The 13132-nt window shown below is 35.2% G+C and overlaps 1 long non-coding RNA gene across 2 annotated transcripts in view; it reads right to left on the reverse strand.

Annotated features, from left to right (window-relative positions):
* Positions 1 to 6: 6 nt before the first annotated feature.
* LOC107196712 overlaps positions 7 to 13132 on the reverse strand; it is a 19069-nt gene continuing 5943 nt past the window's right edge. For both annotated transcript variants that reach the window (XR_003044323.1, XR_003044324.1), the window contains exons 2-3: positions 3517 to 3610; positions 7 to 198 (exon numbers count right to left, since the gene is read on the reverse strand). This is a non-coding gene — a long non-coding RNA (uncharacterized LOC107196712). The remainder of the gene's footprint in view (positions 199 to 3516; positions 3611 to 13132) is intronic.

A 13132-nucleotide genomic window follows, 5' to 3' on the forward strand; every position in this document is an offset into this window, starting at 1 on the left:
AATTAGGTTAGGGCTAGGCCATCAGTATGACACTCTCCTGGTGATAGTTTTTTCCCTTCCCAGGGTTACTTCGTGACAAGCTGGACTCCTACAATGTGGCATTCTACCTCTCTGGAATTCCTCCCCTTGTCGGAGGTGCTGTCCTTTGTTTCATCCCATGGATCCATAGTAAGAAGCACAGAGAGGTCCATAAAACCACTGGAGAAGAAAAGACAGAGAAAATGCTGGAGAACCAGAACACTCCACTGTAAAACTCATCTGGAATCTATAAGAAAGAATTTGACTCTGTTATTTAATGTCTTATATACCTCCGCTAGACTGGGCTTGCTTTCAGAAGTTTAAGCAAGTTTTCCTTTTATATGAATTGCAAATTTCTTATTTTTTTTAATCACATCCTAAGAATAATAGCACAATAATTGGGAAATAGAACCCTTATTACTACAAGAACCATTTTCTGCCACTGAATAAGCTGTCTGATATTTCCATAAGACCCTGGTACATGAAAATATGTCTGAAAGTCAAATATTGTGAGAATTTGAAGCTATCTCAGTAAAAGCAACTTTGGAAACTGTGAATGCTGTTTAGCTTCTACAAATATATAAAAATACCTCAAGCTATACTGAAAGGGTTGCAGTTTGTTTAGGACTGGAAATATTGTTTGTTGTCTCACATGCTGTTTTTAGTTCTGGTAGCTCTTTTAATTTCTTCTGTTATATGCAAACTTTTTATAGAATTTAAGTGAGATTTACCTAAACTTCAAGTTATGTTAAAGTTGCTTGCCTGCTGTTAAATAAGCTATGAAATTAAGTTCTGACTTGCTCTAGTGTCAGGGACCTTCCTGGAGCAGATGCTAACAATATATTCAATATCATATGTGAGATGAAAAGGATCCTGTTCATAAAGGCAGAGAAGTTCAAAAATCAGGCATTTCTTTCATTTACATTTGTTCCCTTTGGGTTTGCAGTATGTTTTAAAGTAGCCAGAAACACCCCAAATTTCTGAATTTGTTTAAATTGTAACAATAAAGTAAAGTAGAATGAATGAAAGATACTCTAGCAATTTTAACGTAGAATTTTTCTGACTTCTGAATTGTTAGCACTAGGACTTGATATTTAAACAGTCTTATTGAGCATGTTATCAAGTTGCAGTTTCAGGGCACAAATGGAAAAAAAAGTCTTTGTGAAGGAAATATCTATTTCTGATAGAAACAAGTGCTCAAATTGGTTTATGAAATTTATGGGTCTCGAATGGTTAAAAGCACTTATAAAGAGAAACAACTCCTACATTTCCAGAACTTTCTGGCAGGAACGTGTATTCATATGTATTTATCCTAGTGCACTCCCCATTAACATTCCCAGTGTTTTTTTCCTATTTATACACAGACAATTGTAAGAAAGCTGTTAAGAGTTTTAAGGACCTAAAATTAAAACCAAAATCATGTCACGAGTCAGACTCATCTGCAGAAAACAAACTCTTTCCTCATCCCTGAAGTTATATGTTAGTACATTTTTGTTTCTCATTTAGGTCTTTAAAAGTTAATAATATGCAAAGTATATTTAAATACTTAATATAGATACATACTAGATCTTCCTCAGATATAGCTTGTTCACCTGGGGAAAATGTCCTTTTCTAAAGCACCTCCAGGATCTGTTTCTAAATTCTCTGTAAGGAGAGAAAGTCTATTATATCCCTACTTACTTCTCAGCTTCTATTGTTTCTGAAAAGCAAAGTCCTTTCATTCCTTGTCTCTACCTAAGGATGGAGATCCCTGGAAAGCATATAGATTTATTGTTGATGGGAGGTGGGGATGGGCATGCAGTGGGCTGGAAGGAAAGGAGGCTGTTAAACAGCTAGAAAACCCACTAACTTTTCCTTTCAGTATCAGCTTTCTTATCTGCATCCTTGAAAGTTCAAAGTATAAACACTAAATGTTGAATCTATTTTTAATAGGATTTTCAATAATTTTGATTGTGAAGACATTAATCAACTTACTGTGGCATACACAGAGTTGCAACTTACTACTTCCAATATTTCCATATTTCATATTCAGGGGACTTAGGTTATTTGTTTTTTGGAAAGGTCTGTTGCATCAAAAAACAAAAATAAAAACCTTACATTTGACCATACTGCCCTTTCATGTTATTTTAAATTTTATAAAATGACTTAGTAATGACAGTGTAATACATTTTCAGGTTCTTCATTTATTCATGTCCAGTTATAAAAACATTTCCTCATTATTATCAGTGCTTTTGAGATCAGCAAAATCATACAATTAAGACCAATTGTTAAACCTGCCATTATAAAATTTTTTTTTTATGGTTTTAACGTAGGCTCCTAAGACTTCCTTCCCCCCACTCCCAATTTTACAGAAATAATTATAAAATAATATTTACTCTGTAAAGATCTCCAAAGTGTTTTTCCTTAAGTATTTATAATAAAACTTAGATCTCAGAATAGCACACATATATTTTGCCTATGTTGTTTCAGTCTAATAGAATGAAGCAAACCGTATCTATAACACCAAAAAAGCTCCACCATAATAGATTCTTCTGGAGAGTACTGTGCTATTATATATAAAGTTAAAAAGTATAAAAAGAAGCTAAATTCCATAATATGCATATTTAGTAATATGTTGTTTAGTACAAAAAGTTCTAAAAGTCTAAAGTTCTAAAAGTTCTACAAAGAAAATGAAAAATACTAATATCTACAAAGATATGTTTTAGACTAAGAAGTATTACTTGAATCTTTCTGTCAAAGTACATCTTTTATAATATCTGATCAGCGTTCCTATTGCAATGAAGTGATCTGATGGGCCTACAATTTTTTGTCGTCGTTGTTCAATCCATTTTTTGAGAGGAAAAGAATAGTCAGTACTCTGCTTTCTATCTCGCCATCCTAATTCTAATAGGACTCAGCAAATTCTCACATTCAAAAGGTTCTGGCATCTGAGGCCAACAATAACATAAGAAAGGGAGCAATTAGTATTCCTCTTTACAAAACTCTGGATCAGATATACCTGTAAACGATGCCTAAGAATCTTCCAGAAACATTTGGTTAAATTTATTGCAGTGGACATTACTGAGATCCATCCATTTCAGTAATAAACCACCCAGGTTATTGATACTTTATTCAAAATTTATAAATCTCTTTGATCACAGTTGCAATGCTTAGTCTATAGCCCTACTACAAAACTTGTAATTTCCACTGAAAATTCCAGTGGTTGCATTAAGCTTCCAATTCTATTCATAAATAGAAACATTTCGTGAACCACATATTATCTATTTATATATATTTGCAGATGATCACATGGACTCTGCCCAAGTATGGAGAAACCTTTGCTATTAGCTTCAACTTCTGACACTTTTAGAGTAAATGTATACTTTGTTGTAAACATATATTTCCTCTTTTCATATTATCTTTATCCTTATCATTCTTTTCCCCTTTCCTTCCCTCTTTCCTTCAAATATCTGCTGAAGAGTCCATCAACATCCTCGCTTAATTCTAATGGCTACTTACTGGTCCCTGTGGTTTCAGAGGATGCAACTCCACTCAATTTTGTGTAACCTGGAAAGTAGCTTGCTCTTAGCCTTCACTGTAGAGTTCTAATGATCTGCAATGGAAAAAAATTAAATATGTGATTAAAATTTGGGGAGGAAGTAATAAGTTTCATGTAATTGGCATCTTTTGTGCTAACATAAAACTTTCTATAAATGTTTAAGGTAAATGCTTTGAGAGAAAAGATTGTCAAGTTCTTAGCATATATTTTCAGAGAGCATAATTTTTTACTTTGATTTTCCCCTTCCTTTAAAGTTTTGTCAAATCTTAGTCCAGAGAGTACATCATGGAGGATGCCTTGGGATGTAGTGGGCCTCTCGAATGTGGTTCCTATTAAACCTGCCTTAGGCTGAGTCACACTTTAAAGTGAGTCTAGAGGCACAATGGAAAATATAAACTAATTAGCTACAAATTTTAAGTACATATTTCAAACTTAAACTCTTTAGGAAATTTCTAACACTGAAAAGTTCATTGTTGCTGTCATAAACATTAAGGAACAATTTCTGTCTTAAAGATTGTTGCTTTTTTCCAGTGTGTCAAAAGTAGAAGGAAGTGAAATTTTATTACTTTCTTTATACATGTATATTATTTTTTAATTTGAAAGACAGGTGGTATCTTGGCTAGTAGAAAAATGCATCATCAATAATTAATTTTTAAAAACACAAACCTTTTGCCTTGTCATTTAATTAACACAAAAGAACAATTTGCCATTCATAATGGTGATGTGGTAATGTGGAATAAGAACACACCATAGAAGGAAGATTTACTACTTTACTGATAATCATGAATTCTGATCATATTATACTCACTGATTTGTGTTGATGATTTGGCATAAAGGAAAACAAAAAGAGTGGAATTTGAACCATCTAGAGCAGAGTTTGAGAATGGTTCAGGGGCAAAGAATCATGAGGCGAAGAGCAATATCAGGCAGCTCTGGGCTCACTATCATTTCATAGCCACAGCCATGTTTATCATTTTATTTGTTGGCAAAGAATAATGCTTTGTTTTATAAATACACTATAGAGTGATACAGTTCTCAAGAATAAAGGGTCAAATGCCCATAGCTAAATGTGAAACCTACATACAATTTATAACCACAATTACTAAACTATTACAAATGTAGACCTCATCAGATGACTCGGGACAATAAAGACCTATGAAATAATTCAATGCCACATCTTTGAATCACTCAAAGAAACCTTGAAATTTGGGACATGGTTTACTTAGCTTATCCTTTTTAAAATTATCAATTTTTAAATAATGACCATTAATAATCTTGATCTCTGTACATTCACAGAAATCCATGGCACTATTTTCTTGACAGATATAATATAGGAGGCTACCTCATTTATGACACATAAGATTTCAATTTTTTATTGATATGTTAGAAAGACACTGGGAATGAAATGAAACCTTTCTAAATACTTGATCATGACAGTCCACCTACCTCAGCTTTCAGTACTAAAAGCCTTACTTAATCCTTGTTTAATCAGAAGGAAGCTAATGGTGATTCTCGGATTAAAAGGCAAGAGAATGCAAATTGTTAAGAGGGTCAAAATATTAGTAAAATTGCTTAAACGCTTTGTTCTGATAAATGGATATAAAAGGAACAAAAAAAGAATATTAACTCATGTGGCCTGTGGATAATCTAAAAAGAAAAAAACTGAAGAAATTTATAATCTATGTATAATAATGAACACTTATTAAAATGCTTTACCAGTGGCTTTTCAAATTATACTGGCAGCTTGATGATGAGATCTTGTTTTCATTTGTGTTTTCTTTAGCAGAAAGATGGATGATCACTGACAAGAGCTTGTTTGCTCGTGCCTTAATATTACAGCTTACATGTTAAACTCCTGTAAAAGGCTCCCCTTTCCTAATGATTTTTTTGTCTCAGTGGAGTTTTTGAAAATGCTTTTGTTGAGTGTGGCAATAGTGTAAGATTTAACCCACAAGTTCCCAATCTAATTAAAGATATTTCTAGTCTTTCAAAGAGTGCTGCAAGAAGAGTAATTTGGAGTTGAAGGTCACTAAGCACGTAAGTGATAGGAACTATCTATATAAAATAACATTTAGAAATCAAATTCAGTATGTGATACTATTTTGGAGCCTCTGATATATGACTTTTATTCTTTACCAGATTATACTTTTCAGCATCTATCAGTAAAAGAGTGGATTTTAAAAATATTTTAAACGTGTGTAAACACATTTTCTACTGTGATCTTCCCTAAGTGTAGTTTGCTAGCAGTGGTCCCCAACCTTTTTGGCACCAGGGACCAGTGCTCCTTTGAGAATCTAATGCCTGATGATCCGAGGTGGTGCTGAAGCAGTGATGCTAGCGCTGGGGAGCGGCTGTAAATACAGATGAAGCATCGCTTGCTCACCTCCTGCTGTGTGGCCCAGTTCCTCACAGGGGACCCCAGCTCTATAGTATGTTCTAATATGCTAGAAAGTAATGGGTAAATGTATCTTTCATAATTCAGCCTACATTGGAATACTATTTCAGGGACTGAGGGCTTGTTATCAAGAGTGTTGTATTTAGATTCCAGGCTATGAACAGACAGTATTTGATCACGATTGGTGCAAAATTTTGTGTTCCTTTCAAAATTTTTTTCTTTTAAAATATACGTAATATAATAGGAAGTGTTAGATTCAGCAGTATTATATATGTTGCATTTTGTATATACATCTGAGAAAAAAACACTTATAAAGCAATGATTGAGTTCAAATATCTACTTAGAGGTATGTACTTTTTGTTAAAAGATAGGCTTTAAAGTATGAAACTCAGAAGAAAATGATCACCAAATGAAAACTTAATGTTATTACCCTGTGTTTCCAACACAAAGTTAGGTGTTCAAAGTATTCAGAACTCCGAAGGTATGTGAAAAAAAATTTGTGTATTTTATAATATAGTCATATATTTGTGTGTTTGTGTGTATACACACAGAGAAGAATGTGCTCTGTCAGCATCTAGGTAGCCATTCAAGTCATGAGATAGGATGACATCACCTAGGGAGTGAGTATAGATAGACTAGAGAAGGGGTTCAAAAACTAAGCCACGATATACTCTCAATGTGTAGAGGTTAGGAGATCAGCAAGACACAGCAAAGCAGCTGAGAGGGAGTGGCTAGAAAGATTGGAGGGAAAAAATATACACACATACACACAACTTTCTATTGTGCTTGTTTAAATAGATATTTTAAGCTATATTTCAGGCTAAAATTGGAGTTGTGGGAGTCATCAATCTTAAAACTTGGATAATGAGTTACATTTTTTTTAAAAGTTCATACTGAAAGTATTCATCTTTCAGATTTAGCATAAAGATTTGAATTAGTAAGGACTATGTCTTGGTCAGTGTCAGCAAATCACAGACCTATAGTTTATCAAGGGCTCTCTCAGCATCATGGTTGTGGCTGTGTGACACTCACCTAAAATTCCACCCAAAATTCCATATGAGTTTCTGAGTTCTAATGTACCTATAAGTAGGATTCAGTATAAGTGGGGACCACGGGCTTTTATTTAATCATGCTGTCTTTATAGACTTTGCCTTAGCTCTAATTTGTAAGGATTTTATAAATATAAATTAGGAAAATGATACACACTGTAATTTTCCTAATTAGACTATACATTTAGAATTTACTACTGGATTCTCTGTTACTATTTGATAACTCCTATTGTTAACATAAGTTATATGTGGAAGGGAGAATGGGAGCTTGTTAATAAGAAGTTAGAGTAGGGTGAGATTAAATATACCTTTAATAATAGCTTCTGGTATAACTGTACTATACTGTGGTTTGAGAAATGTAAGATTGGACAGACATTGCACAATGCTTAATAAATTTGCATTTTGTCAGTATGTTCTAATACCAGTTTATTTTACCCTGAAAGTTATAGCTACAACAGACTGAACTCTGCAGTATTATTAAGAGAAAGCTTGGATATTTTAAGTATCTCCTAGTATATATCATATGACCTTTTTCATGCCAAATTAATGTTTATCTGAAAATGTTTATCTGAAAAGTAATTTTTAAATTATTTCGCATATTTTCAAAGTTGGAAAAACATGCTTTATTTAAGACACCAAAACCACATTATTCCAAGAGCACCCTGCACACCGCAGTGTAGCTCTGCTTCTCTACAAACACAGGATGCCAGTTTTGGTACAATAGTTGTTTAAATAGATCACATGTGAAATGATTATGTTGAGCTTGATCAGTATACAGTATTTTAGTATGTGCCTTTAAAAATATTTTGTTTCTTTTTAAAGCATAGAATTTATAATTGATTTTTATAATGTGCAATTTAATATAGATAACCCAAACCTTTTTAGTTAAGAGCTTTGTACTAATTTGGAAAGTAAGATCATTTTATTGTGGAACAATAATATATTCTCAGTAAATGCAATAAAAAAATTTTAGCAAATTTCTCTAAGGCTTTGTGATTACATTTATAGAATTCCTGAGGAGAGGGAGGAAGAAAAAATTACTAAAGTGAAGGAAAGTCTGTGTTGAATAAAATAAAAAAGCTGTGTGCTTTTTAGGCTGCATATATGTATTCCAAGTATGTTTGAGCATTGCTATTTCTCTGAAACAAAGAACAGGGATAGAAACGATCCAAGATCACGGACATTTCAAGAACTATTTCTATTTCTATTTGATATTCTTTTTCTTTTTTTTTTGTAATTGACTTACATAACTGTTTCTTTCAGTTACACTGATTATACTTATTAAATTCACCTGGTACTAGGTGACGTCCTACTCACTGATAATTTTAGATGATGATCGAGCAGGCTGGAATTTTAAAAATCAAGCCCATTATTATGGATTACCTACAGTCAGAGGATGTTTATTATTTGATGATCCCTAACTACAGAGCAAATCACTATTTTTGTTTAATGGCACTGAAGAGATTTTTTACATTAAACTTAAGAATGTGGAATTTGTAATATATCATTTAATCTGATAATTATTTACATGCCTGCACATAAATGCCAGAATATACAGGCCACTGGAGGGCTTTTTTAGAAAACGGGGAGAGAATGGATATGACAAATTGGTAGTGATCATGAGAAAGATAAAATTCTCCTGAAAAAATAATTTTTATGGAAAAAAGAATTCTAATGTATGCAGAAAACCAATTTTTCTAGAGGCATAACTCAAATAATCATCACAGTATCAGACTTTTAGGATTTAAAGTTCTTTTCTCATAGTCTCCTACAGGTGAACCTAGAACTTTAAAGTTCAAAAATTCTTTCTTAAATCTTTTTCTCATAGTCTCCTACAGGTGAACCTAGAACTTTAAGTTCAAGAGTTCTTTCTTAAATCCTCAACCCAAGAGTCACCAGTGTCCTCTTGACCCCTTCCAGGGATAGGAAGCTCAGTACCTCAGATGATGGTGGTCTCATAGCTACGCCCTCTGCCTCCCATGCTCACTCCATCCAGCTCTACCACCTTTTACCTGTCCTTGTCCCAGCTATCTGTGGACCTCCCTGGTCATTCCCATATATCCATCAGTTACTCCAGCAAATGGCTTTTGGGCCAACATTCAACATTGATGTGGAGCAACTTTATTTCCACTCACACTTATTTAATGGTGACATTTGGAACCTTGTCATCTCTAGAAACGGCTTCATCTTTGAAATTTTGGATACTAACATCCCTCTCTCTTACCACAGCTTCCTATCACTTTATTCCCTCTTCCTCACTTCCATTGGGCCTGCTCTTCTTCAACTTTGAGATCATGCTCCTACTGACTCCTCCATTCCCTCCTAATTCCCAGTCTGTCTCTATCAGATCTCTTCAGTCTTTGTTTCCTAACCCTTAACCATGGGATCTGCAAAACTTTAATCAGCTCTCTGAATATTCAGCTCACTAGTTGCCCCTCCCGCTACCAATAGACACTTCTAGCTTCCTCAACCCTCTCTTCTCTCTCTTGAATCATCAATTCTTTCCTCTCTATTGGATCATTTTCATCAGCATGTATAAAATGCTATTTCTCTCATTTTGGGGCAGGGGGAAAGAAGATGTTTTCCAAACCCATATGCCCTTTGCAGCTACTGCCTCATTTCCCTATATCCACTTATAAAAGAAAAAAAAAAAAAAAAACAACTCGAATAAATATCTGTTTACTCTCCAATTTAATTCTTCCCATTCTCTTTTCAATCTACTCCACTGAAACTGCCCTTCTCAAGATGACCACTGACCTCCACATCAGTAATTCCAATAGTCATTTTTAGGCCTCATTTTATGTGAATGTTCATGCAGCAGCATGTAGTACAGTGAATCAATTCCTGATCTCTTGAGTCAGGCTTCCAGTACAACACACCCACCTGTTTTTCTTCTAATCTTTCTAGCCACTCCCTCTCAGCTGCTTTGCTGTGTCTTGCTGATCTCCTAACCTCTAAACATTGGGAGTGCATAATGGCTTAGTTTTTGAACCCCTTCTCTCGTCTATCTATACTCACTCCATAGGTGATCTCATCCCATCTCATGACCTGAATGACTACCTAGATGCTGATGGAACACATACTTCTCCCTTAAACTCCAGACTGCTATATCTAACTGCCAACCTAACACTTCTGATTGGATAACTAAAAAAGAATCTCTCAGCTTAACATACGTAAAGCTGAGCTGCTGATATTCCCTCCTAAATTTGCCTCTTTTGCAGTTCTCCTCATTTCAATTAAAGACAACTTCATTTTTCTGGATGTATAGACCAAAAACTTTGGAATTATTCTTTTTTTTTTTTTTTTGAGTCACAAAAGGAAAGTTTATTAGAAAATTGGTAACACTCCACAGCGTGTGGTCTCCTCTCAGGGTGAGGGACAGTGCAAGAGACAGAGAGACAGAGTAAAAGCACTGAGAGGGACCTGGAGTTATTCTTAACTCCTCTCACATCCACTTCTAGTCTGCCAGCAAATCCTACTGGCTCTACTTCCAAATTATATCGGAATCTCTCCTCATTTCTCATTACCCTACCTGCTACCACTCTGATCCAAGCCATCCAGATCTCTTGTTCTTTGTTCTCTGTCCTTGTTTCCCCTCTGACTATTCTCTACAGAGAGCCTCTCAAAACGTGTCAGATGAAATCAGTTCCCTGCTCAGAATCCCTGTAGCACTCACGCTCTCTTGCTCCTTCCCTTTCTCTCTCTCTCCCTCTCTTCTTCCCTCCCTCTCTCTTCTTCCCTCCTTCTTTCTCTCCTTCCCTCTCCCTCTCTCCCTCTCTCCCTCCCTCTCTACCTCTCTCTCTCAAAAACTGTCCTTATCGTGACCATCAAACTTAACACGTTCTGGCACCTGTTACATCTCTGACTGTGTCTCCTACTCGCTCTTCCTGATCCAATCTACCTTGTTCCACTTCCATCCTGGCACTGCTACCCTTCCCTGCCTGGGCTGCTTTTCCTGCAGCTTTCCACCTGGATCGCTCTGTCACATCTTTCAGGGCTTTACTCAAAAGTCTCTCTGTGAGGCCTTCCCTAACTTGATCCCCATGACACTTCATATTCCCCTTCCCAACTTAGTTTTTTCTTCTTAGCTATCAGTTACCACCAGCATACTATATATTTTATTTATCTTGTTTATTGTCTGGCTTCTTCACTAGACTGTAAGTTTTTAGCCTATCATTTTATCTCTAACATTTAGAAAAGTGCCTGACATAGAAAGGTGCTCAATAATTATTTATCGACTAAATTAATGGTTTCCAAACTTGTCAACATTAGCATATGGATTTCTTCTATCTAGGGAACATTCCTCTAGAGAACTCAGCCAGTGCAGCTAGGTTGGTTAAGCCAGAATCTCTCCTTGATATCTCTTCTTAATAATTTTCTATCCGCTGACTGCCCCCTCTCAATCCTGCTCCTTGGCTCTAAATTCCCACATTTTCTCTCTTCAAAACTGAGCCCAGTTCTATGCTGAGGTCTCCTTTCCCCTACTACATAGTTCCTGAGTAAAATCTATTTTTATGGCTTTAACTACTGTTAACTACTACCTAGCTCTGGGTTTTCTTTGACATACATCAAAATCCTTAAAGTCATTTTTTAAAAATATTCTTTCTCTTATACACTCAGTCCATTAACAAATATCATTTTTATCTTCAATATATTTCCCAGATCTGTTCAGTATCATACATATACAAATCTGATCTAATCAAACAACCTCCTAATTAGATCTGTTCTCTCTTTCTAATCTGTCCCTCTCTGTTGTATTATTCCAACATATCCAGAAAATTCTTAACATTAGGCCTTTATAATCAGGAATGCTGCTTGCTCTGTCCTCATTTTCTACCAACGTTCCCTTCATTCATAATGCTCCAGCTACTCTGGCTGTTTTCATTTCTCCAACACACCGAGCTGACTCCTGCTGTTGGATCCTTGCACCAGCTGTTCTCTCTGGAATGCTCTTCCTCACTTCAATTAGGGTCCTGTTCAAATGTCACTCACAGGAGCCTTCCTTAACACTACCTTAAGTTAACCCCCTTCCATCACTCTATTTTATTCTGCTTTAGTTTTCTTTAGAGTACTTATCACTATCTGACATCATATCACAAATGCATTTGTTCTTTGTTTAGTCCATGAACAACGGAATTTTTCTTTCTTTTTTTTTTTTTTTTACTGTTAGGCACTGTTAGAACAATGCCTGGCACATAGGTATTTAATAACTAATGACTAAAGGTGGGCTTAAATTAAAAAGAAATACTGTTATTTGTGTTTGTTTCTAGTTTAGCAACACAACAGTCATTGTTATTGTAAATGTCCAAAACTCTACAAAAGTTTTGGACATTTTCCAAGCAGGTAGTATCAAGTGTGGTAATAGATGGCTGTGATCAAACAAGAATGGCTAAAAGCCATCTTTACTTTCCAGCTTTTCCTTTGTTCCAGGGCAAAGCAGTATCTAGCTCTGGATAAGTGGCCTCCTCTGTGTACAACTGGAGGAAGATCATATTGCTTACAGACTACCTAAAGTGGTCCTTTTTTATGCAGATGAGTCTAATAGCTTCTGAAGCACTTACTGCTTTAAGTAGTGTTAGTCTATTTTTGTTTTCTGCAGAGCCTACAGTAGCCATGCTCTCACTTTTGGTTGCTTTGTTTTTATTCTCTTGATAAGCTGATTTTGGCTAATAATAGTACAGCACAGCAAAGATTTTATTGATCAGTACAGCACAGGAGACCAGTATGATGGTAGAGTCAGAGTCCTATAGTCTTAAATGTTACAATGAATCCAGTTAATGAAAATTCTAAATTTATGTTTTTTAAAAAAAAAATTTACTTTAAAATCAGTAAGTTTTTATTTTTAATAGTAATGTAGGGAGGAGGCAAGAGAATTAAAATGTTAATCAAGCTACATTCAGAGACTACAATATGCTGATCAGCCCTGCTACCAGGCCAGAAGGACTCTTTCAGAACAAAGGAAGATTTCTACTGGGATTGCTAACAACCCATTCCCCTACACCTGTGGAAGAAGAAACGGGAACAAAAGAGTCTTTCAGTTTCTGCCTTACATAAATAAAATCGTTCATTCTCTATGGCTAAAACCTTGGGACCAATGGAGGATTAAAGGCTGGGAACTGCCAGCATGCCTTT

This window comes from Pteropus alecto, unplaced genomic scaffold (genome assembly GCF_000325575.1).
Source record: "Pteropus alecto unplaced genomic scaffold, ASM32557v1 scaffold79, whole genome shotgun sequence".
NCBI lineage: Eukaryota > Metazoa > Chordata > Mammalia > Chiroptera > Pteropodidae > Pteropus > Pteropus alecto.